Here is a 23126-nt window from a genome sequence, read left to right as displayed (position 1 = left end):
TTTTTCAAGATGATTGTTCTTAAATTAAGTTGTAATCCAATTTTGTCCTAGGAGGTGGCAGTTGGAACATCTGCCTACTTCGTCACCATCTTTCTTCTTTAAAACATAATAATTATTAAAAAGATTACAAGTGTGGACAACTAGGTTGAGTATGCTATATGAAGAGCAAATCTAGTTGAAGTACATTTACATCACTATCATTAGAAATTCAAGTGTCTTTTAATTGAAATTTTAATGATAATTTTAAGTTAATATTTTAAATTGTTTTTCTAAAAATTATTAAAAATAATGCAAAGATATCTTATATATCTTTTTCATAATTTCCCCTGGTGATAACAACTTGCAAACTATAACAGACTATCACAGCCAGGATACTGACATTAATATAATCCACCAATCATATTTAGATTTCTGTAGTTTTATTTGTACTCATGTGTGTCTATTTAATTCTATACAATTTTATAACATGTGTCCTTTGTAAATCCAATACCGCGGTAGAGATATGGAATGGTTCCATCATCACGAGGCTTGTGTTGCCCTCTTGTAATTATACCGCCTTTTCTACTTTTACCTCCTCACACCTAACCTCTGGCAATTACTAAATGGTTCTTTATTTCTAAAATGCTGTCATTTAAAAATTATATATAAATGTAATATATAGTATGAAAGCTTTTGAGATTGTCTTTTTTGACTCAGCATAATTCTGGGCATATCTACCCAAGCTGTTGCTTGTTATCAATAGTTCACTTTTTGGAATTGTTGAACAGCTTTCCGTGATAAGTATATATCAGTTTAACCATTCCAGTGGTTCTGTTTCTAATAGTAAAATTTTATTTTAATTCCTTTTTAGGTAGAAGTATTTTTTTCTGAGTTCATTCCCAATATTTCTATTTTTTTTTTCCAAATTTCTTAGGTCATTTTGTTTAGTGTATGATTTTTGTATTGGTACTTAGGATTTTCTTGTGATAGGTTTGAGTAAGGACAATTTATACCATACTGGATAGATTAAATTATGGATTGCTCAACCCCAGAAGATTGAAGAGCAAAAGTTTGGTCATTATTCAGTTTCTTTCTTTGTCCTTATTTCAGTTTTTTTCAATAAAATAAGTGGAAAACATGCAATGTGAAGTTTCCTTCCCTTTAAAAGTTAGAAAGGGAGTGTGTTACATAAAATATTTTTATATTGTTTTTTATAAATATGAGGAAAAGTTATACTTTTTAAAAATTTTTATTTAAAAACTTAACAGGGCAACATTGATCAATGGGAGTATATAAGTGTCAAGTAAACATTTCTATAGCATTTGTTTTTTGTTTTGTTTGTTTTTGTTTTTACAGATACAGCGAGAGTCAGAGAGAAAGGTAGATGGGGACAGACAGACAGGAATGGAGAGAGATGAGAAGCATCAATCATCAGTTTTTTGTTGCGACACCTTAGTTGTTCATTTATTGCTTTCTCATATGTGCCTTGACTGCGGGCCTTCAGCAGACCAAGTAACCCCTTGCTTGAGCCAGTGACCTTGGGTTCCAGCTGGTGAGCTTTGCTCAAACCAGATTAGCCCGTGCTCAAGCTGGCAACCTCGGGGTCTCGGACCTGGGTCCTCTGCATCCAAGTCCGACGCTCTATCCACTGAGCACCTGCCTGGTCAGGCACATTTCTATAGCATTTGAACAGTTAATTATATTGTATACTCCTCACCAAAGTCAAATCATTTTTTGTCACCTTATATTTGTCCCGCCTTGCACCATTCCTGCCACCCTCTCCTTAATCTCTCTCCACACGTCCCACTCCTCCTGGTAACCACTTCACTTTTATCTATGTCCATGAGTCTCAATTTTATATCCTACCTGTTGGTCAAATAAGGTTGTAAATATGATATATATGTTTGCTCACTTATACTTTGCATTGAGTGTGAGGGACAGGCTGTAAGACAGCAAGGTCATTATAGCCTAAGGCTTAGTTTTAAGACTAAGCCTTTCTCACCTTTTTTTAATACTAAGATCTTCTCAAGACTAAGCTTTTCCCCACACCCTTGACTGTTGCATGATAGGGGTTGGTGCACTCTCATGAGGAATCCCATTATGCCTCAGATAAGTGGCTTTGTATCAGAGACTTCCTTTTTTGTATATTGGATTAAAGGTTTTGATTTTTTACACTATAAAATGGAGCAGAGGAGCCCATGCTGGAGAAGAGCAGAGTAAGTCCACGTGGAGGAGAGTAGAAGCAGCCAAGGTGGCAGAATGCTGAAGGAGAAGCCAGTTTGTGCAGAGTTTGTGCAGAGAGAAGGAGATGGGGAACAGAGGTGAATAAGGCTTTGAATTAGAAACCTTTGATTCTAGGAAACTCAGTTAAGTCAGTGGCTTTGGGAGCCCTGAATGGAAAGGGAAGTGTTTCCCCACTGTGTGTATTTCTTGCCTGCCGGGTGCAAGCTAGTATTAAAGCTAATGGTCCACCAGTTCCTGACTCATTTGTTTCATTACCATCTGTTCAAATCAAATGCGAACCTGCATGGGCCAGGCAGCTGTGATGGTTGCCATGGCTACCAGCCATACACTACATATGTGTGAAATTGTACAGTTCTTGTTTTTTATGATTTACTTATTTCATTCAGTATAATGTTCTCAGAGTCCTTCCATGTTGTAGTAGATCTCACTATGTCATTGTAAGGCCAGGAGCCATGGTTGTCACTATCAAAGCAGCCGCCTGGCCCATGCAGGTTCCCATTGGATTCGGGCAGATGGTAAAGAAACGGCGGAGTCAGAGGATGGTGGGCCATCCTATTTATTGATGTCTCACCAAGACAGGCAAACAACAAAAGAAGACAAGGGAAAAACAGAAAACCAGCTTTTCCCATGAAGGGCAAGGGATCGGGGAAGCCCCTGCAATCGTGATAGCAGGAACTGAGTGAGCAAGCTCCTGGTCTGTCCCACTTTATAGTGTAGAAAACCAAAATCTTTAATCTAATATACAAACAAGGAAGTCTCTGATACAAAGTCACTTATCCAAGGCATAATTGGATTCCTCATGAGAGTGCACCACCCAGATCATACAATCAGTCAAGGGTGTGGGGAAAAGCTTAGTCCTAAAACCAAACCTTAGGCTACAATGACCTGGTCTGCTTATAGCCTGTCCCACACACCCAATATAAATCACAAGCAAGCAAACATATATATCATATTTACAAACTTATTTGACCAACATTCCACCCCTTTTGCTCGCTTTACAATCTAAACCACAGGCATCTTCCATGATGGTCACTGTGCAAGGAGTGGGATACATTGCATAAACAGAAATAGTACCAACTACAGCAATAGGATTAACAGATCAAAAACTATGGGCGAAATGAGAGAGCTGTCAGTGGCACCAAGAGAGGCAAATCCTTTCCCTCTGGCAGAATACAGGCCAGAGTTTTGTCTGCAGACAGCACCGTAGCTGGCACCAGAGGCCGCCCTGAGCGGGCATACCAAACCTTATTGGCCAATACACCAGCATCTGCTGGTTCTATGTGTAGTAAAATAGGAGAACTCATTATTGGCCATAAAGAAATTACAAAGGTGCCCTTCAAAATGCTGTCCGCTTGAGCACTCAAGGGGAAAATACACTTCTACCTTAGGTGGCCAGGTGCTGGTTGCCCAAGGAGTTAACTGGAGGTCCACCTCTAGCCCCTTTCCCCATGGTGCAAACAAGTCCACCCATCTCAGATGGGGGGCCTGTACAGTCCAGGGCCAAGTCCATTGAAGCCGTTGTCCTTTAAGAAGGGCTGTTGGAGCAGGCAAGAGCACATTGCCCTGCTGTCCGAAACCTGGCTTGAGTAAAATGTCCTTGGTGCGTATCTGCAACTGAATGGGGACTGTTGTCCGATGCAGGAGGGCCTCTACTGGAGCTGGGCTCCCCCGTCGAGGTCGCTCATTCAAAATCCGGAGTACTGCCATAAGCGGCGTGTCCATCCAGTAAGAGAGCCGGTGCCCCCCTCCTGTCGCAGTCCCTGCTTTAAGAGTCCATTATACCACTCAATGATACCAGCAGCCTGGGGGTGGTAGGGAACATGGTACTTCTGGTCCACCCCCAGCTTTTAAGCCCATTGCCTCACCATTGAACCAGTGAAGTGGGTACCATTGTCACTTTCAAGGGCCAGTGTCGCCTGTATGCAGCACTCAGGCGGTCCAGAGCCTGTATGACTGCCCTCTGGTCAGGGTTACGGGCGGAATAAGCAGCAAGTAGGCCGGTGGCAGTATCTACACAAGTGACTGCATACTGGTACCCACCTGACTTTGGTAAGGGTCCAATGTCTATCTGCCATCATGTCAGTGGAACATGACCCCTCTGGATCTGTCCAGGTGACACCAGTGTTCTCCGAGGGTGCTCCTTGGAACATACTGCACATTGCTCACAGGCTGCAAGTACCTCTGCATAGGACACAGGCAAGTTCTAAGCCTTAACCGTAGCCCACATAGTTTTCTGTCCTGCATGGAGCAGGCACCGGTGGAGCCACTGTGCCACATCATCTGCAGGGGCAGTCTCCAACCATCGCACCCTTGCCAACGTATCTTACCTCATCATTCCCAGAATGGGCTAGAGGGGCATGCCCTGTGATATGATATACTGTCACCTGCTTCTGGTGTCCTATTTCCCATAAGTCCTGCCACATAGCCCGACCCCATAGTGGACGGTGCATTACCATCCACTGGTTAATGTGCCAAGTAGCTATCCAAAGGGTAAGTCCACGATAGACGGCCCAACTGTCAGTACAGATTACCAGAGGTGAAGGTTCATTATGGGCAACTAGCCAAACAGCTCTTAATTCTGCCCACTGGCTGCTTTGGCCTGTACCCATGTCCATCCAAATAGTCTCAGCGGCCGGATGGAAGGCGATAGCCGTCCATTTGGCAGGTTGGCCCCTGCTGGAACCATCAGTATACCAGGCATCTTCAGGGATGGGCACCCGCCGCTCCTGGAAGGGACTGACATCAGGTTCTTCCTCCTGAGCCCCAGTTGCACCTGACTCTAAGGTCGCATAGGTGACTGGACCCAAGACTTCCTGCAGTTCTGCCCTCAATGGGCTGGTGCTAAGAGCACAGTGTTGCTGCAGGTAGGCACCCCACTTGGCCAGGGTGGATATTTGGGCCATACCACTGCGTGGTTTAGTTGCCCAATCTCTCACCCATCCAGCAGTAGGGTATGTTATCTTGACTATAACTGATGTTGTGGTTGTAATACTCTCAGTTGCCAGGAGGGCAGCATACACAGCTGCCAGCTGCTTCTCCACTAATGAGTAACGAACTTCAGCACCTTTCCACAATTGGGACCAAAACCCAATAGGTTGTCGTAGGCGCTCTGTCCGCTGCCACAAGCCCCATCCAAACCCCTCTGAGGTTACATGAACATCCAGCTCACAAGGCCTGGCAGGATCAAACACATTCAAGGCCTGTGCCACCTTGACAGCTCTCTTAGCAGCTGCAAATGAACCTTGCACCTGCTCAGTCCAATCCCAACAAACCCCCTTTCGAATAAGGTTGTACAAGGGGCGTAGTAACTGAGCCAAATGGGGTATAAATGCTCGCAAATACCCCAACAAACCTAAGAATTCCTGTAACTGTTTTACTGTAGTGGGAACTGGGTATGCTTGAATCTTATCTATAACTGCGTCAAGGATAACTTTTGTCTTACCCGACCAGACAACTCCCAAGAATTTAACAGATAACCCAGGTCCTTGTAATTTGTTCTCGTTGACTGCCCAGCCACATGCTTTCAAATGGGATAGCAGGGTAGGGACTGCTTGCTCCAATTCTGAAAGAGAATCACTAGTTAGCATAATATCATCAATATAATGGTACATGCAAACTGCCTCTGGCTGTTTCCATTTAGCCAGGTCAGCAGCCACCAGCCCATGGCACAAAGTGGGGCTATGCAACTAGCCCGGGGGTAACACTGTGAAGGTCCATTGCCTCCCTTCCCAACTGAAGGCAAATTGGTCTTGACTCTCTGCAGCTATATCAATAGAGAAAAAAGCATTGGCCAAGTCTGCCACAAAGTGGTATGTCCCCAACTCATGGCTTAGCCAATCCATCATGTTAGCTATTGAGGGAACAGCAGCGTGCAAAGGGGGAACAACTTTATTAAGTTCCCTGTAATCTACTGTCATTCTCCAGGTTCCGTCTGGTTTGTGCACAGGCCATACCGGGGAGTTGTAAGGACTGTGTGCTGGCCGGATGATCCCCACCTTTTCTAATTCGAGGATTGTCCCTGTGACTTCTTCATAACCACCTGGCAGGCGGTACTGCTTGGTGTTAGTCACATGCCGAGGGATGGGTAATAGCAAAGGGGAATGTGATGCATGTCCCCACAGTATGGCCTTCACGACTGATCCACAGCCGAAACTCCCCAGCTGTAGTTTCCAACCACAGTCCTTGTAAGACATCTACCCCCAAAATATATTCAGGAATAGGAGATACATACACCTTATATGACTTAGGAGGCAGTCTTCCTATCCCCAATGGAATAGTTATTGGCTACACTTGAACAGTTTGGCCCCCATAACCATCAATGGCCACTGGGGTCCCAGCAAACCGCTCTGGGTTCCCATAGAGAAGGGAACATTCTGCACCTGTATCCACCAAGGCCAACATCCATTGTACATTGGAAGGGGACCAGTGGATAGCCAGTTCCACATGTGGCCTCCGGTCCCCGCCCACCCCCGTTAGACGGGTCCCTCGGCCCTTTGCCTATTCAAACTGGTACAATGGGTCTTGGGAGTTCTCCACTCCCTCGGCCGTCTCTATCATATAATCTTGTAACCGAGCTGCCCACGCACCAAACATTTTATTGGTAGCTGCTGGGGCCTTTCGTCTCAGTGGCTGGAACTTCTGTTCTGGTTTAAGCTGCCGCCAAAACTCCAAAAGAATTTTATTAGACTGGCTATCCAATTTCCCCTTATCTGCTCCAGCCGCAATCAAATCTACCCACATCTGCGTTCGGGTAACCTTTACAGGCCCGTTTCCCTTGCTAGTTGGGGGGGGGGGGCAACATAGGCAGCAGCCCTCACTGCTTTATGATCCCGAGTGGCCTCCAGCTCTCCCAAATCTGCTACCATCTGTGTAAACTGATGGGCTGCCTCACATAGGGGCCCAATATAGCCACAAGTGACCCAAAAAGAGCTGACGGGGCGCTAGCAAGGACAAATTCCCTCATTTTTGCCATAAACACTTCCTCGTCTGGCCCATGGGACCCAGGGTTGAAAACAGCATTCTTCATACCTAGTTCCCGAAGGACCTTTACTAACTCACTGTAGCACTGCCACCGACTCATTGCCCCCGGCAATTCTCCAGCATTCTGCCAGACCATAAAAATGGCAGCCATCACCCATTCTAATAGGGTATGGGCTCCTGGGTTGCCATGGCAGTTCTGAAGACGCTGCCTCAAGGAAGAGTGTGTGGTAATGGCGGCCAATTTCTCCATCTCTGTTCTGGAGAGCATGATGCCATCCACCCCTATATCCCATAATTGTAGTAACCAGGCTACCAGGGATTCAGTAGGTTTCTGCCTAAATTGTGCCCCCAACTCCATCAGCTCTGCCTGGGTATAGGGCCAGACCACAGAGTGTTCCATTACCTGGGCAGGAGGCTGTGGCTGCCCCTGAGGGACTCTTTGTTGCTGGGGTTTTACCTTTTTGGCGACCACTGGTTGGGCTCTCAGTGTGCATATGGCAGCTTCAGCCTGAGCATTCTCACCCTCAGAAGAGGAGTTGCAAGCGCCTGCTCCCGCTGACTCAAAGCCAATCCACTGGCACAGATGCTGCTGCTCCTTTGGTGACCGTTTAGGCTCCTGTGGCTGCTGGCTTTTGGCCGGAAGCTGAGACTCGAGCTCTTGAATCCGCAGTTGTTTCTCCAACAACTGCCGGTGAAAACGCTCAGCTTCCAGGGTAAACTGCAACTCGCGAACCCGTAATTCCTTCTCCAGTGCTCGCTCCAATTCCAGCCTTTTCTGCCATTCTATTTGCAATTCATACTGAAGCTTTTGACCTCAGGCAGCTTCTCGCACAGAACTCCTGGTTTCCTCTTGAGTAAAAAACACGTAGCCCATGGCCCCTAAAAGGACAGCCATGGAAAACCAGAGCAGCAACCAGTACTCTACTCCAACCATCAAGGGTGGTGGCCCCATACCAATCTCTGAATCCTGCCGCAAACTACGCCAGTTGTAAGGCCAGGAGCCATGGCTGTCACTATCAAAGCAGCCGCCTGGCCCATGCAGGTTCCCATTGGATTCGGGCAGATGGTAAAGAAACGGCGGAGTCGGAGGATGGTGGGCCATCCTATTTATTAGTGTCTCACCAAGACAGGCAAACCACAGGAGAAGACAAGGGAAAAGCAGAAAACCAGCTTTTCCCATCAAGGGATCAGGGAAGCCCCTGCAATCGTGATAGCAGGAACTGAGTTAGCAAGCTCCTGGTCTGTCCCACTTTATAGAATAGAAAATCCAAAACCCTTAATCCAATATACAAACAAGGAAGTCTCTGATACAAAGTCACTTATCCAAGGCATAATTGGATTCCTCATGAGAGTGCACCACCCAGATCATACAATCAGTCAAGGGTGTGGGGAAAAGCTTAGTCCCAAAACCAAACCTTAGGCTACAACGACCTGGCCTGCTTATAGCCTGCTTATAGCTTACACCCAATATAAATCACAAGCAAGCAAACATATATATCATATTTAAAAACTTATTTGACCAACAGTCATCATTTTTTATGGCTGAGTAGTATTCCATATTATATATGTACCAAATATTCTTTATCCAATCCTCTTTTGAGAGACACTTTGGTTGTTTCCATGTCATGGCCACTTTGAATAATCCTGTGATGAACTTGGGTCTTTACATAAAAATGTATTTGATTTTTTAAGGAAAGGTTATATTAGTTAATATAAAAAATTTTCATCACATAGAAATTAAAAAAACAAAAACTTAACCCTGGCCAAGTTGGATCAGTGATAGAACATTGGCCTGGTGTGTGGCTATCTTGGGTTTGACTCCCAGTCAGGGTACACAGGCGAAGCAACCAACTGCTTCTCTACCCTTTTCCTTTCTCTCTTTCCCCCCACCCCCTGCAGTCATGAGTTGATTGGTTCAAGTGCATTGGCCCTGGGCGCTCAGGATGGTTCTGTGAAGCCTCCACCTCAGGTGATGAAAATAGCTTGATTGTGAGCATGGCCCAAGATGGCAGAACATTGGCCTCACTTGTGGTCATCGGGTGGATCCCGGTCAGGGCTCATGCTGGAGCCTGAGTCTCTATCTCCTCTCTGCTGACTTGGGAAAGAAGGAATAAAAAAAGTCCTGGAAGATATCTTAATCTGATTTTTTCTAAATGCAATAATACAGAGCTTATATACATTATGGGACAAAAGTAAGTTAACAGTTGTTAGTATGACAAAAAAATACATTACTTAATTAATGATAATATGAGAATAAACTCTGTGCTTCATGTACTCACACTGTAAACCTACTTTTGCCTCACCCTGAAGTTAAAAATGGGGCAATAACCAAGAGGTTCTGTCAGAAATAATTCTCAAGCATGATACTTGTTATATCTAGTTTATTTCTCTCTTTCACATTATTTTTAACATCAAACATAATTTCTTCAGGGTAGATAAAATGGAAAGTTACAATTTACTGAGCTAAGTCTGTTTCAGAAACATTGCCTACAGGTAGCCTTCCCAAAATCTTTATGCGAAAATAATTTTATAGTTTATTGTTACAGATGTTAAAATATAAGTTCAAAAAAAGTCTAGAACATAAATATGATTAAAAATACAGGATTTTTGTTTTTCTTTAAGTTATATATAGCCAGATTAATATTTAGTTCTTTAACTAGTATTAAGACATATGCAAGTACACAGACTCTCTTGAACTTTAATTTTCTTCTTTGCACCATGAGCTAACAATACAGAACTATAAAATTTTTCGTAAATAAGTTAATCAAAAATATAAAAAAATATTCAAGATATTACCTGAGTGAGCTCAGTTCCTGGAATTTAATATAATTTAAAATCATAAATATTTAAATAAAATTAAAATACAATAATAGTATTTAAAAGATAATAGCTGACAAACTGCCAAAAACTTTAAATGTAGGTCTACCTGTATATCTATTAGGCTGATCTAGCAGTAGCCTAAAAACAGTAGCTGGAAATAACAAATAATTGTTTTCTACTATTTTATTGATACATATTTATCTTGGGTCAATATGTATAATACTTTATGCTCATCTAAGTCACTTAGAAACATAGTTTAATGGTGTTGACTATATGACTATATTTTGAATGTTGCTAGTCACTATAGTAGAAAAAAAGTGATTTTAAGAAGTAGCCATTATCTCCTAAGACTGTGTACAAATGACTTCTCAATTTTGTTCATATTTCATTGGTAAAAAAAAAATTATATGACCATATCTGAAATCAAGAGAGAGAAGTGCTATCTTACCATGTACTCAGAATTTGAAAAAAGACTGGTAGTTTTGTTAATAGTACTAATACCTTTTTTTATTTATTCTTCAATAACCCACCAATTCTTTATATTCCTCTCTTTTTTAGCCTACTTACAAAAAAATAAAAGATGTGGAAAAGTAATTCCCATTAGAAATATTTTGTAGACACTAAAAAGAGTAGGAGAGATGATTTTTACATTTTCTTCCTCACCCTCACATATACATATATCTATATATTCACTCTTATGACCAACATTATGTTCCTAATATGAGCCCCTAATAAGCAACAGATTACTCAACATTCTCATGTTGTAAGTCAATGCAGGTAATATTCATTGTATCACTCAGGTAAAAAAAGGGAGACAAAAAATGCAATCTAATAACTATTAAAACAACTGGCAGAAAAACAAGAAACCCCCCCCCAAAAAAAAAATATGACTATGCTTAGCTAACCCAAATGATGTGAAATGAAAAATATATTTTTTTAATTGCTCACTGTTGACTAACCTGTTCAGCAATTGAAAATGATATATCTTTGTCAGGCTACCTAACAATAAAAACATAGAGTTTTTAAGAGGATTCTTACTGAAAACTTTGTGACTGAGAGCTAATTAGTGTGTTGGCAAAGCTGTCAGCTAAAACTTTTTTTGATATATCAGTGGAAAATAAATGAGGATAGAATTTGGAGATATATGAATACAAATTAGTGTCACACATACTCATATACATAACCTTTATCTCACACTTCTGAGGAACTAATATATGTTGTTGCTTTAATTTGCCACTTTTACGTGATCAATGGAGATAAAATACACTCATATAAAAGAATCCATTTTTATTTAAATATATAATATATGTCTAGTAATAACTAGTATGAGTATGTATGTACAATTTGAAATCTATTCAGAACACACAGGCTATGCTTGATTTCTCTACTTCAAAGGACTTTAAAGGAGATTTAAATTCCTTGATTGGCAAAGATGTTGAACAAAGTAAAAAGAAGCTGAAGCACACAGAGCTGAGAGGAATGGCGGAGATTTTCCCTCTCTACATGAATGCTTTAGATTCCAACACATTCAATTGTTAATAAATGCAAAAAGACCCTAGGATGAAACTAAGACCACTTTTAACTAACCTTTTAATTTATTTTTTATTTACGATATTTTAGAGAGGGGAGAGAGAGCAAGAGAGAGAGAGAGATAGAGAAAGAGAGACAGAAAAGGAGGATGAGGAGCAAGAAGCATCAACTCCCAAATATGCCTTAATCAGGCAAGCGCAGGGTTTTGAATTGGCGACCTCAGTGTTCCAGGTCAACGCTTTATCCACTGCACCACCACAGGTCAGGCCTAACTGACCTTTTAATTACAAGTGCTTATTCAGTGCTTACTGCTAGCCTTTCACTTTAGATATATTTTTAATCCAAAAACTCTATGAAATAGTGATATTCCAGGTGTAAGGAAGAAGAACCTTACTTAGAGAAAGTAACTTATTCAAAGTCTGACATGAGGAGCAATTTTAATTCAAGTTCTTACACATGCTTCAGTCATGCTGGACAATATCTAGTTTCAGAAATGTTCCCAGAACTTTACTCTCTCAGGATTTAGAAACTTTATACATTCTGTCTAGCACACTCTTATTTTTTTTCCAATTTTCAGCTAAACAGCTAAACCTTAATTATGCCCACAAAAGCCCTGATGGTAATTAGGAAACCATAGTGTGATAAACAGAATAATGCCGCCCCTTTTTCCCCTACCCAAAGACATCCATATTCTCTTCTTAGAAATTGTAGATATATTATCTTACATGGCAAAAAGTATTTTGCAAATGTGTTAAGTTAAGGATCTTTAGATGGAAAATTACTATCCTGGTTGGTCCAAATTAGACATAAATCCCTTATAAGAGGAAAGTAGAAAGGTCAGAGAGAGGGGATGGTGACAAATTAAGCAGAGGTTGGAATGACAAGCTTCAAAGATGGGGGTAGGCATCACAAGTCAAGTATTGCAGTGACCCCTGGAAACTGGAAGCAGGGTCTCTCCTAAAGCCTGCAGAAAGAACTCAACTCAATTGATGCCATGATTTTAACCCATAAGAGGTATTTTGGACTCTGACTTCCAGAACTGTAAATTAATACATTGTACTGTTTTAAGCCACTTGGCTGGTGGTAATTTGTTATATCAGCAATAAGAAACTAATACATATAGCTCATCAAAATCTCCACCGACCCCTCAAGTTTTAACTTACTGTCCTCTATCCTCAAAAAGTTTCTCATAAATAAAAATTGAATATAGCAATGAGGTTAAGATTCAGAAGCAAGATTTTGTGAAGTAAGCAAAACATTCTTGTATGTATAATATAAACCTTTGTCTGAGACTGTGGTATCTACTTTCTCATGCTTTTTCTTCCCCTTCACCTGCCTCAAATATCTATAAATATATGTTACAGGATAGGAAAAATTGCTTGATGAAACTAAAAGAAGATTGTGGCTATGATCCACAGTCTTCCACTGTGGGAACATTTTAGAAAAAGGTAAACCCTGATTTTTTTTAAAGTACCATCTTGAGGTTGTATTAACATAGTAAAAGTCTTCTAAGACAAGATGACAAAGATTATGCAGGGGGAACTGAGGACATATAGACATATATCAAAACAACAGTGCCACACAGATCACATTTGTACGTTAATACAGAGTTTAAATATCTTAACTTGTAAGAATTTTCAGTACTATTTTACATATATTTAAAAATATACATATATTTTAACTGCAGGTTATTTATAAATAACCTTCCAGCATTGTGGTAGATATTATCTGAACCAGGGCACATCATAATTCAATGACATGTTTAAGTTCACATGTCTACTAGGTAGTAGAGATGAGATTTAAATTCAGGATTGTTTGATTTAAAAGTCCTTGCTCTTAACCACTAATGGGAAAAGAACCTACACATTTGACTGTAATGACTATGTAGAAATATCTTTTTAAATGTTTGACAACAAAAATGCTCACAGAGCACCTGCATTTCCACAAAAGAAAACCATAAAGTGGGAACCCTAATCACCAAAGGAAAGTTTCAGGCCAGTGCTTCTCACCTTCTGCAGAAAAGAGTCAGGTTTTTGTTTCTTTTAGTTTCTTTTGTCTTTCCAATCTGTTGGAAGAACGATGCTTTGTAAAACATTGTAAAAATAAATAGTTTTCAAATTTAAGGCTTACATCATTGTTGACCAGTAAAAACAAACAAACTAACAAAAATGATGACTGACACTTTGTGAACTACTCTTTATGTAGCCTGTTGTAGACAACATCATTATTTATATCATGTATTTTTCAGAGTGTATTTATGTCACAAAATTAATGGCTGTCCTATATGGCTGAATCAATGTCTAATGCACATTCAAAGAAACAGCTCTGATGCTAGAATGCTTGCTTAGTATTATAGATATCTACAACTTATTGTGGGTAGAGGGGTGGGAGGCACAATTGCTGAGAACTCCTTGTAGAAAGATTCCTAAAATTTCTATTCAATCTTTTGTCCTACTCTTTAATTATTTCAACTTATAGCAGCAGCAAATATAACATCTTCTATCTATACATGCCACACTTTTTTTATAAATAACTTTTACATCACCTGGCATCAACTGTCTTTCTAAAATTGCACCAGTTGATCACACTGAATCTGATTTGTATAGCCCAGTTACTAAGAACTTGGTCATTCTGTGGCTTCCAGCCTGGGCTCTATTATTTCTGTTCTTCTGTCTCCTCATCTGAAAAAGAAAAGAAAGTCATAATATCTGTACTGTATTTAGCATAGAACAAATGATCTTTTAGGTAGTATTATTATTTCTCGTAAGAGGGAGCCAAAGTGATTGTCCTGAATGTATAGCTTATTTTAATTAAAACGGGTTTATCAATTCTTGCCCTGGCTAGAGATAGCTCAGCTGGTTCAAGTGTTCTCCGTAAACACAGAGGTTGCTGGTTTGATCCTAGTTATGGCACAATCAATGTTCTTGCCTCTCTCTTTCTTTCCCTCCCTCTCTCTCTAAAATCAGTAAATATTCTATTTTTATTTATTTATTATTTTGCTTTTTTATTAAATCTTAAAATTTAAACATTTTCAATTGGGGGATGTCTATGACACTTATATTTAATATAATTTTTGATATAGGTGAGTTTAAATTTACCATATCACTCTTTGTTTTCTAATTATCTCAGTTATTTATTGCTCTTCTCTTATCATGCCCTCTTTTGAACTAATTAACTATTTTTCTGATTCTTTTGGCATATAAATTATAACTATTTCTTATAATATGTTAACCATTGATTTAGGATTTATAGTATGTATCTTTAACCTGTCATAATCCACTTTCAAGTGATATTATACAATTTGCAACGTAGTTTAAAAAACTTACAATGATATTTTTTTATCTCTCTCTCACTAACTTTGTGTTATTGTTGTTAGATATTATACTGTTGCCTGTGTTTAAAACCTCATAATATATTGTATATATTTTTGCTTTAAGTGGTAAATAATTCTATAAGGGTATTATAAAAACTAAGAAAAAACTTTCATACTTATAATTATAAATATCATTCTAATGCTTTGTGGTATCATTTTCCACCTGCCAGATGAACTTAATTTAGCATTTCTTATAGTGCAGGTCCGCTAGTGCTAAAGCACTTCAGACTGTATATTTAAAAATTCTTTATTTTGCTTTTGTTTTTGAAAGATATTGTTAAGTATCAAAAAGCAGATTAACAGTATTTTTTTTTTTTTGAGAGAGAGAGTCAGAGAGAGGGACAGATAGGAATAGACAGGCAGGAAGGGAGAGAAATGAGAAGAATCAATTCTTCATTGTGGCACCTTAGTTGTTCATTGATTGCTTTCTCATATGTGGCTCGACTGGAGGGGTGAGCTCCAGCAGAGCGAGTGACCCCTTGCTTAAGCCAGTGACCTTGGGCTCAAGCCAGTGACCTTGGGCTTCAAGCTAGCATCCTTTGGGCTCAAGCCAGCAACCACAGGTGATCCCACGTTCAAGCCAGTGACCCCACACTCAAACTGGTGAGCCCATACTCTAGCCAAATGAGCCTGCACTCAAGCCCATGACCTTGGGTTACAAACTTGGGTCATTTGTGTTACAGTCTGATGCTCTAACCACTGTGCTACCACCTAGTCAGGCTATTAACAGTAATTTTTATACAATATTTATAGATGCTGCTCTATTGTCTTCTGTCTTGCATTTTCTGAAAATAAATATGCTGTCATTCTTGTACTTGTTCTCTGTACAAAATATGTATTTCTTCCCTCTGGCTACTTTTGTGATTTTCTCTTTGTTACTGTCATTTTGAATATGCTGTGCCTTATCTAATGTCTTCATGTTTGTTATACTTGAGTTTGTTGAGCTTTTATAATTTGAGGTTTAGAGTATTCATTAAATTTGGAAAATTTTAGGCATTATTCTTCAAATAATTATATGATCTTTTTCCCACTCTCCTTTGAGCAATATATTACACATGTATTAAGATACTTAAAATTGTCCCACAACTCAGGGATACTTTTTCTTTCATTCTGTCTCTTTGTTTCATTTTGAATAATTTTGACTGATGTCTAATCTGCTGTGAGTATTCACCATGGGACAGTGCTATGCAAGTGCTGGGTAATATTTCTTTTTGAGTCACTATAGTTTTCATTTCTAAAATTTTAACGTGGACCTCTTCTATATCTTCTGTGTCTTTGCTTAACTTTCTGAATATATAAAATACAGGTATAATAACTATTTTAATGTTTTTTTCTGATAATTCTAATATCTGTGTTTGGGTTTTCATTGATTTATTCCTTTAATATAGATTGATTTGTTTGTTTGTTTTTGTTTTCCTGGGTTTGTGGCATGCCTGGCAGTTGTTATGCATTACTAGAACTTATGAATTTCACCTTGTTCAATATTGGATATTTTTGAATTCCTACAAATATTCTTAAACTTTTCTTGAGATACAGTTAAAATAGTTAAAGATGTTTTGATCCAGGGTTGGGTTGTTTTTAATCTTTGTTATACAAAGACAGCAGCAATTACACTGCCTCTCATTTGTCTCACTACTGTGGAAAACCATTTTGAGCATTTCACATAATTCTTCTCTGTGAATTAAGAGGTTTTTCACTCTGACTAATTAAATAATAGCTTAAGTAGGAATGAATAATAGTTCTTGCTTACTATTAAAACTATCTTCTAGCCTAACCAGGTGGTAGTGCAGTGGATAGAGCGTCAGACTGGGATGTGGAGAACCCAGGTTTGAGACCCCGAGGATGCCAGCTTGAGCGCGGGCTCATCTGATTTGAGCAAAGCTCACCAGCTTGGACCCAAGGGGCTCGAGCAAGGGGTTACTCAGTCTGCTGAAGGCCCACAGCCAAGGCACATATGAGAAAGCAATCAATGAAAGACTAAGGTGTTGCAATGAGAAACTGATGATTGATGCTTCTCATCTCTCTGTGTTCCTGTCTGTCTGCCTCTATCTATCCCTTTTTCTGACTCTCTGTCTCTGTAAAAACAAACAAACAAACAAACAAAACAACAAAAAACCACTATCTTCTATGTAATAATGCATTCAGAAGATACCTGAATTCTAAATATAGTTTTAAAAAATAGGTACCTTCTTAGCAGTAATTTAAGAACAATGTCAGTATCTATGAAGATGATCAGAAGAAAATTGCCACACTGTCAAATATAATAACACTGGTGAACAAATTTTTTGTTGCATCCACAAAAAACATTGTTCTTACCTAAATCAAGTGTGCTGATCTCAAATCTGACATTAGTTTTTCTCTGTAAACTACAGGGTTTTTTGTGTTTTTTTTGCAATTCAAGATTTTAGGTTTTCATCTTATTGTAAAATTTTCAACATTTAATTTAACATGATGAAGTAAAATGTCTTCTTGGGCATCATCTTTGTGAAAATATAATAATTTATATAATGCAGTAAATACACTAGTACAATAAAAGATATGATTGCATCAGAATTTGTCTACAATTTTGAAATAGAACATATTAAAACACTTATTTTAATCATAAAATTTGCGCAACTTATTTAAATTCAGGCAAAAATTTGCATTTGTAACTTTTGCGTCTGTGTACTTGTTGAGGACAATCTCATTTGATGCTCCAGCAGTAGTCTGCTCATCACTAACAGCTCCAAGATTTTTGGGAAACTTATCAAGGTGACTGTTCAGGAAGTGAATCTTAATGCTCATGTTACATCCAGTGTCACAGAAAGCCAACAACATCTTTTGAACCAGAAGTTCATAGTTTTTTGCTTTTTTGTTGCCAAGGAAGTTCTTTGTAACTGCCACAAAAGACTGCCCTGCTGCTTTCTCCTCCTTATTCATCTTCCTGGCAAATTCTTCGTCACGTATGAGGGTTTGAATTTGAGGTCCATTGAATACACCTGCTTTTATCTTCTCGAAAAACAAGGCAGGAAAAGCAGAAATAATATGTTGAAAACATTTACTTTCTCTATTCAAAGCCTGAACAGACTGCTTCATTAAGCCAAGTTTGATGTGAAGTGGGGGGAAAATGATCCTGTCTTGATTAACTACAGGTTCATTCACAATATTTTGCATCCCTATTTCCATAGCTTCACGTTTTGGCCACTCCTTCTGTGTTCAGTGTTTCTCCCAAGCTTGGCTGTCCCACAAACACAGAAAGCAAGGATACTTTGTGAAACCTCTCTGTTGTCCTAGCAGAAAATTTAACATTTTAAGATCCACACAAATGATCCAGTTATGCTCCTCATACTTCAGAAAGTTGAGGACAATTTTTATGTCATTCTTACTACATCAATCAATTTGGGTTGGTTAAACTGCTGAGGGGATAATGACTGCTTGGCATCAGAGAAGACCCTTCAGATTTTACAACCATTTCCTCATGCATCTTATCAAAATATACTTGATCACCATGTTCACTTTCTTTGTCCTTAGAAGAAATAAAACCATTGAAAACTGGAACCAGGAGTGTCTCAGAGTGTGGGATAGGTTGTATTGCTGAAGGAATATTAGGATATACAGTAATATGCCTTTTTTTCTTGCTGATGCCCTTTGTATGGATCAGACAGAAATAATAGTCACTGCTGTGGTCCTTAGGTTCATGCCAAACCATGGGAATACCAAAAGGCATTCCTTTGCATTTTCCTTTTGTCCAGTCACGAAGCATTTCCTCACAATTATGACACAATATAAGGAGCCCAATTCTTGTCTTGATCGCCAAGGGGAACTTTAAAATAGACAATATATGCACATGTCACAAATGATGAAATATTGCACCTTTGATGTTGAAGTTTGAACAGCCACATATATAACAGAAGGTGTCAGGACTATTCTTACATTTACGCCTACTCAAAGAAGCCATGATTCAATCAATCTTAAAACAAAATAAGAGGGTGTTTTTATCAGATAATTTTTCACATTTAAAATCAACTACAATTATGTAAAAGTGATGTTTGTAAAACATTAATTGCCTTGGGGTTATGTTCAATCCAAGAGTCATTGCCCTTTAACTCCCATTTAAAAACCAATGCATGCCATTCACTATAACAAAAAGAAATTAAAATTGCATAAAAACTATAGCATGCATCAAAAAACCCAGATTTCAGATTTAGAATCAGCAATGCAGAAATATATATATAGAAACAGTTCTAAAACCTCATGCAACAGAAAATGAAAAAAAAATGTTCCCCACTGTAATCTATAGCCCCATGTGGCTATTAAACACTTAAAAGAGGCTAGTGCAACTGAGAAACTGTATTTTTAAATTTATTTAAATTAAATTTAAAACTAAAATGTTTTTAAGTATGATTGGAACCATTAAGTTTGTGACTTTAATTTTCCATGTGTAAATTTTATGAATTCTAATCTTTATTGATATATAAATTTATAGTCCTAATTAAAATGTATTGGAAGAATAAAATAGAGAACATATTCTAAAGAGTTTATAAGCATATAATAAATTTTGTTCTCAATATTTTTTATATTGATTTTATGATAATTATAACATTTGTATATACAAGATGAAATGAAAGATAATTTACATTATTTTTTCACCTATTTCTTTTTTCTTCTTTAATGTAGTTAATGGAAAAGATAAAATCATGTGGGAACCTCTTATTATATTTCTATTGAACTAATGCTGATATATATTTTGATATGTACATAAAATATTCAATTTAATAAAAAATACATTGGAAAGTAAGCATAATTCTATGATTGGCAATCAACTAAAGGAATTGAAGCTATTATTGATTCTCCAATACAAGAGAAGATTTACATACTAGGAATTTTACTGAACTTGCAGATCTCAAACATCATAAAATTTTGCTACTTAGGCATGCATTTTTAAATAATTCATTAATACCATAAGTCAAGGAATTGAAAAAAATGAGACAACAATCTGTCTATGTTTTGGAAAACAGAGAAAAGGGCTAAAGTGTCATCAATGCTCTAGACATTACTAACCAACAATTTAATGTTCAATAATTTATTTAAACTCTGAGCCCTTAGACGATTTAACTAGGTGATAAACTCTTTTCCACATTAATTCCATAAACATTAAAATAAATAAACCAAGAAATATATATTAAGTACCACCATTTGAAGAACATATTTAAAAATGTATGGTTAGGGAAATAAAATACACAAAACAATTTGTGAACAAATGTATTATATATGATAGTGCCTCCTTGAGACATAATAAGATAAATCTGAATTTGACTTTTGGGAAACATATAAAGATAAAAGCTAATCTAATTTAATAAAGTAAATGAAACAGAAGTTTACTTTCTTTATAAGTACTATCTAATCTGTCCAGGTTTAGGGTAGCTAGTGCTATGATCCCCTACTAGTGTGTTGCTTTTGTATACATAGTTATATCAAGATTGCTACAATATCCATATGCTAATTTGTAGGAAGGAAGGACAATAAATCTAGGGAAATTAATTTACATTTAATCAAATCTCATGCAAAGTTGCACCTGTTGCCATGCTCACATGCCATGAGTGAGAATTTAGTAAATGTAGTATAAGTTACAAGGCTGGAAAATATATTCAGAAACAGGCAATTATATGTCCAGCTAATTCTTTTATCTTGCAATAGTGAAAATAATGATGCTTACTAGAGATAGAGAAACCTGGTTCTGATTAATTATCTAAGAACATGGATCTGTGTACATAGTTGCATGATGATAACAATATTATATGAGAATGCAGAATGCTCACTGAGTGTAAATTGGTCAAATATTTGTAATAATATGACAAAAATTTTAATAGCAAATGTAGACTTGCTAGTTGTGTAATTTCTCCTTAAAATGGTTGAAGAAGATATAATTTATCTTGAGGTAGGTAAGGGAAATCCAAGAAGTGCAATAATTTCTGATATTCTTCAGTCTGTATCATTATTTATAATTACACTATAGCTACAGAGATCTTTGCAAAAAGAATGGTTTCACAGAACAATTTTCAAATTTTATTTCTGCCTCCATTATTTTGGTTGTTTGACTTTGAATGAGTTTCTCAGTCTCTCTGAATCTTATTTTTCCTGTATATAAAAGTAAATAAAGGCCCTAGATGGTGGCTCAATGGATAGAGTGTGGGCCAGGCTTACAGATACCTCCGGTTCGATCATCCATCAAGGCATAGAGGAGAAGTGACTATCTGCTTCTTTTCTGCTTCCCTCCAACTTCCCTTCCCAGAGCCAGTAGCTTTATTGGTTTGAGTGTTGCTCCCTCATCCCCCACCCTCACCTTGGCACTGAGGAGGGCTGGGTTGGTCTGAGTACCTCAGCCTCGAGAGCTAAAGTAGCTCAGTACTGGAGCAGCAGCCCTATATGGCATTGCTGGGTAGAGCCCAGTCCAGCGCATGTGGGAGTCTGTCTCACCCTCTCCTGTCCTCTCACTGGTTTTGCTTATTATAAATAAATCCAAATTTAATAAAACAGAACATATTTCCCATAGTTTTTTTTCTGGGTTGTGTGTGTGTGTGTGTGTGTGTGTGTGTGTGTGTGTGTGTCTTTGGAAATTAAATAAAGAGATATATATGAAAATATATGTGAAACAGCCTGGAATATGTTTGGTATTAGTTATGTGGATGAATAAGTCAAGATAAATGTGGATCTCTAGTTGGGTTTTATGTTATGTACTATAATTACCGTAAGTATATATTACATAAAGAACTTCACCAAAGAATGTTTTAAAGAGATCAGATTCTATGTCTTGCCAGTGATAATAAGAATTTTAAATTTTATCATTGGGACAAGGAGAAATTACTGAAAATTTTACAGGAGTTCAATTATAGAATTAAGTTTTTCATATTTTATAAACATTACTATAGCTGCTTTCTAGAGAGTAATTTAAAAGTATTTTCACAAAAGTAAAGGAAAATGCAATATGTATCAATATTTGTGGGAAATAGCAAAAGGAGTGCTTGAAGAAAAATTTATAGAATTGAATGTGTGTATAAGCAAATAAGAAAGATTAAAAATTAAAAATCTATGTTTCTACTTCAGGAAACCCAAAATTAACAGAACAAAATAAATTAAAAAGTAGATGTAGTAACCAATGACATTAAAAACAAAAAATTAATAGAAAAAAATCAGTGAAATAAAAAGGTTCTTTGAAAAAAAGTCAATTGAATTCATAAGTCTCTAGCCAGGCTAAGACAATGCAAAGTTACAATTATTAATAGAATGAAAGAGGGTATAGCACTATAAATACCATGCAAATTAAAAGGGTAATAAAAAGATACTATAAACAAGTCTACGTCCACATATTTGATAATCTAGGAAGAAATGGACCATTCCTAAGAAAAAGCAAATCGACCCAAACCCACATAGGAATAAATAAATTGCCTGAATAAGCCTATTTCTATTAAAGGAATTGAATCAATAATTGATAACCTTACAAAACAGAAAGGCCCAGACCCAAATAGATTTACTGGAGAATTCTCTCAAACACTTAAACAATAAATTATACAAGTTTTCTCTAATCTCTTTTAGGGAACAAGAGTTTCTTACTCTTGTAGGCTAGGAAGTTTGTAAGCTAGGAAGCAGAGGAAATACTTTCTAACACATTGATTAGGCCAGTATTGTTCTAATACCAAATCCAGGCAAAAACAGTATAAAAAGGAAACTATAGACCAACATTTCTCATTAACATTGATACAATGATTATCACAAAAAATTAACAAATCAAATACAACAATGTGTAAAAAAAATTACACCATGGACAAGTAGGGATACTTCCAGTTGTGCGGGGGTGGTTTAATATTTGGAAAGCAATTAACGTTAAGACATCACATCAATAAACTAAAAAATAAAAATCACACAATTATATCAATAGGTGAAGAAACAGCACTTGGTAACATCTTTCACCCATTCATAACAAAAACTCTTAGTAAACTAGGAATAGAGGGTAATTTTTTCAACTTGATTAAAAAATATAGTTAATATTGAAAATCTTCCTATAATCAGAAAAAAGGCAAAATGTCTCCTTAACACTGCTTTTCAACATCATACTTAAAGTTCAAGCTAATCTAAGAAGAGAGGAAAGGAAACAAAAGCTATTCAAATAGAAAGAAATAAAATCATCTAAGTAGAAAATGTGAAAAAAATGCCAAAAATTTCC

The sequence above is a fragment of the Saccopteryx leptura genome, chromosome 3 (genome assembly GCF_036850995.1).
Source record: "Saccopteryx leptura isolate mSacLep1 chromosome 3, mSacLep1_pri_phased_curated, whole genome shotgun sequence".
Taxonomy (NCBI): domain Eukaryota; kingdom Metazoa; phylum Chordata; class Mammalia; order Chiroptera; family Emballonuridae; genus Saccopteryx; species Saccopteryx leptura.
The sequence above is the reverse complement of the archived record's forward strand: the minus strand, read 5'-3'. Positions refer to the sequence as shown.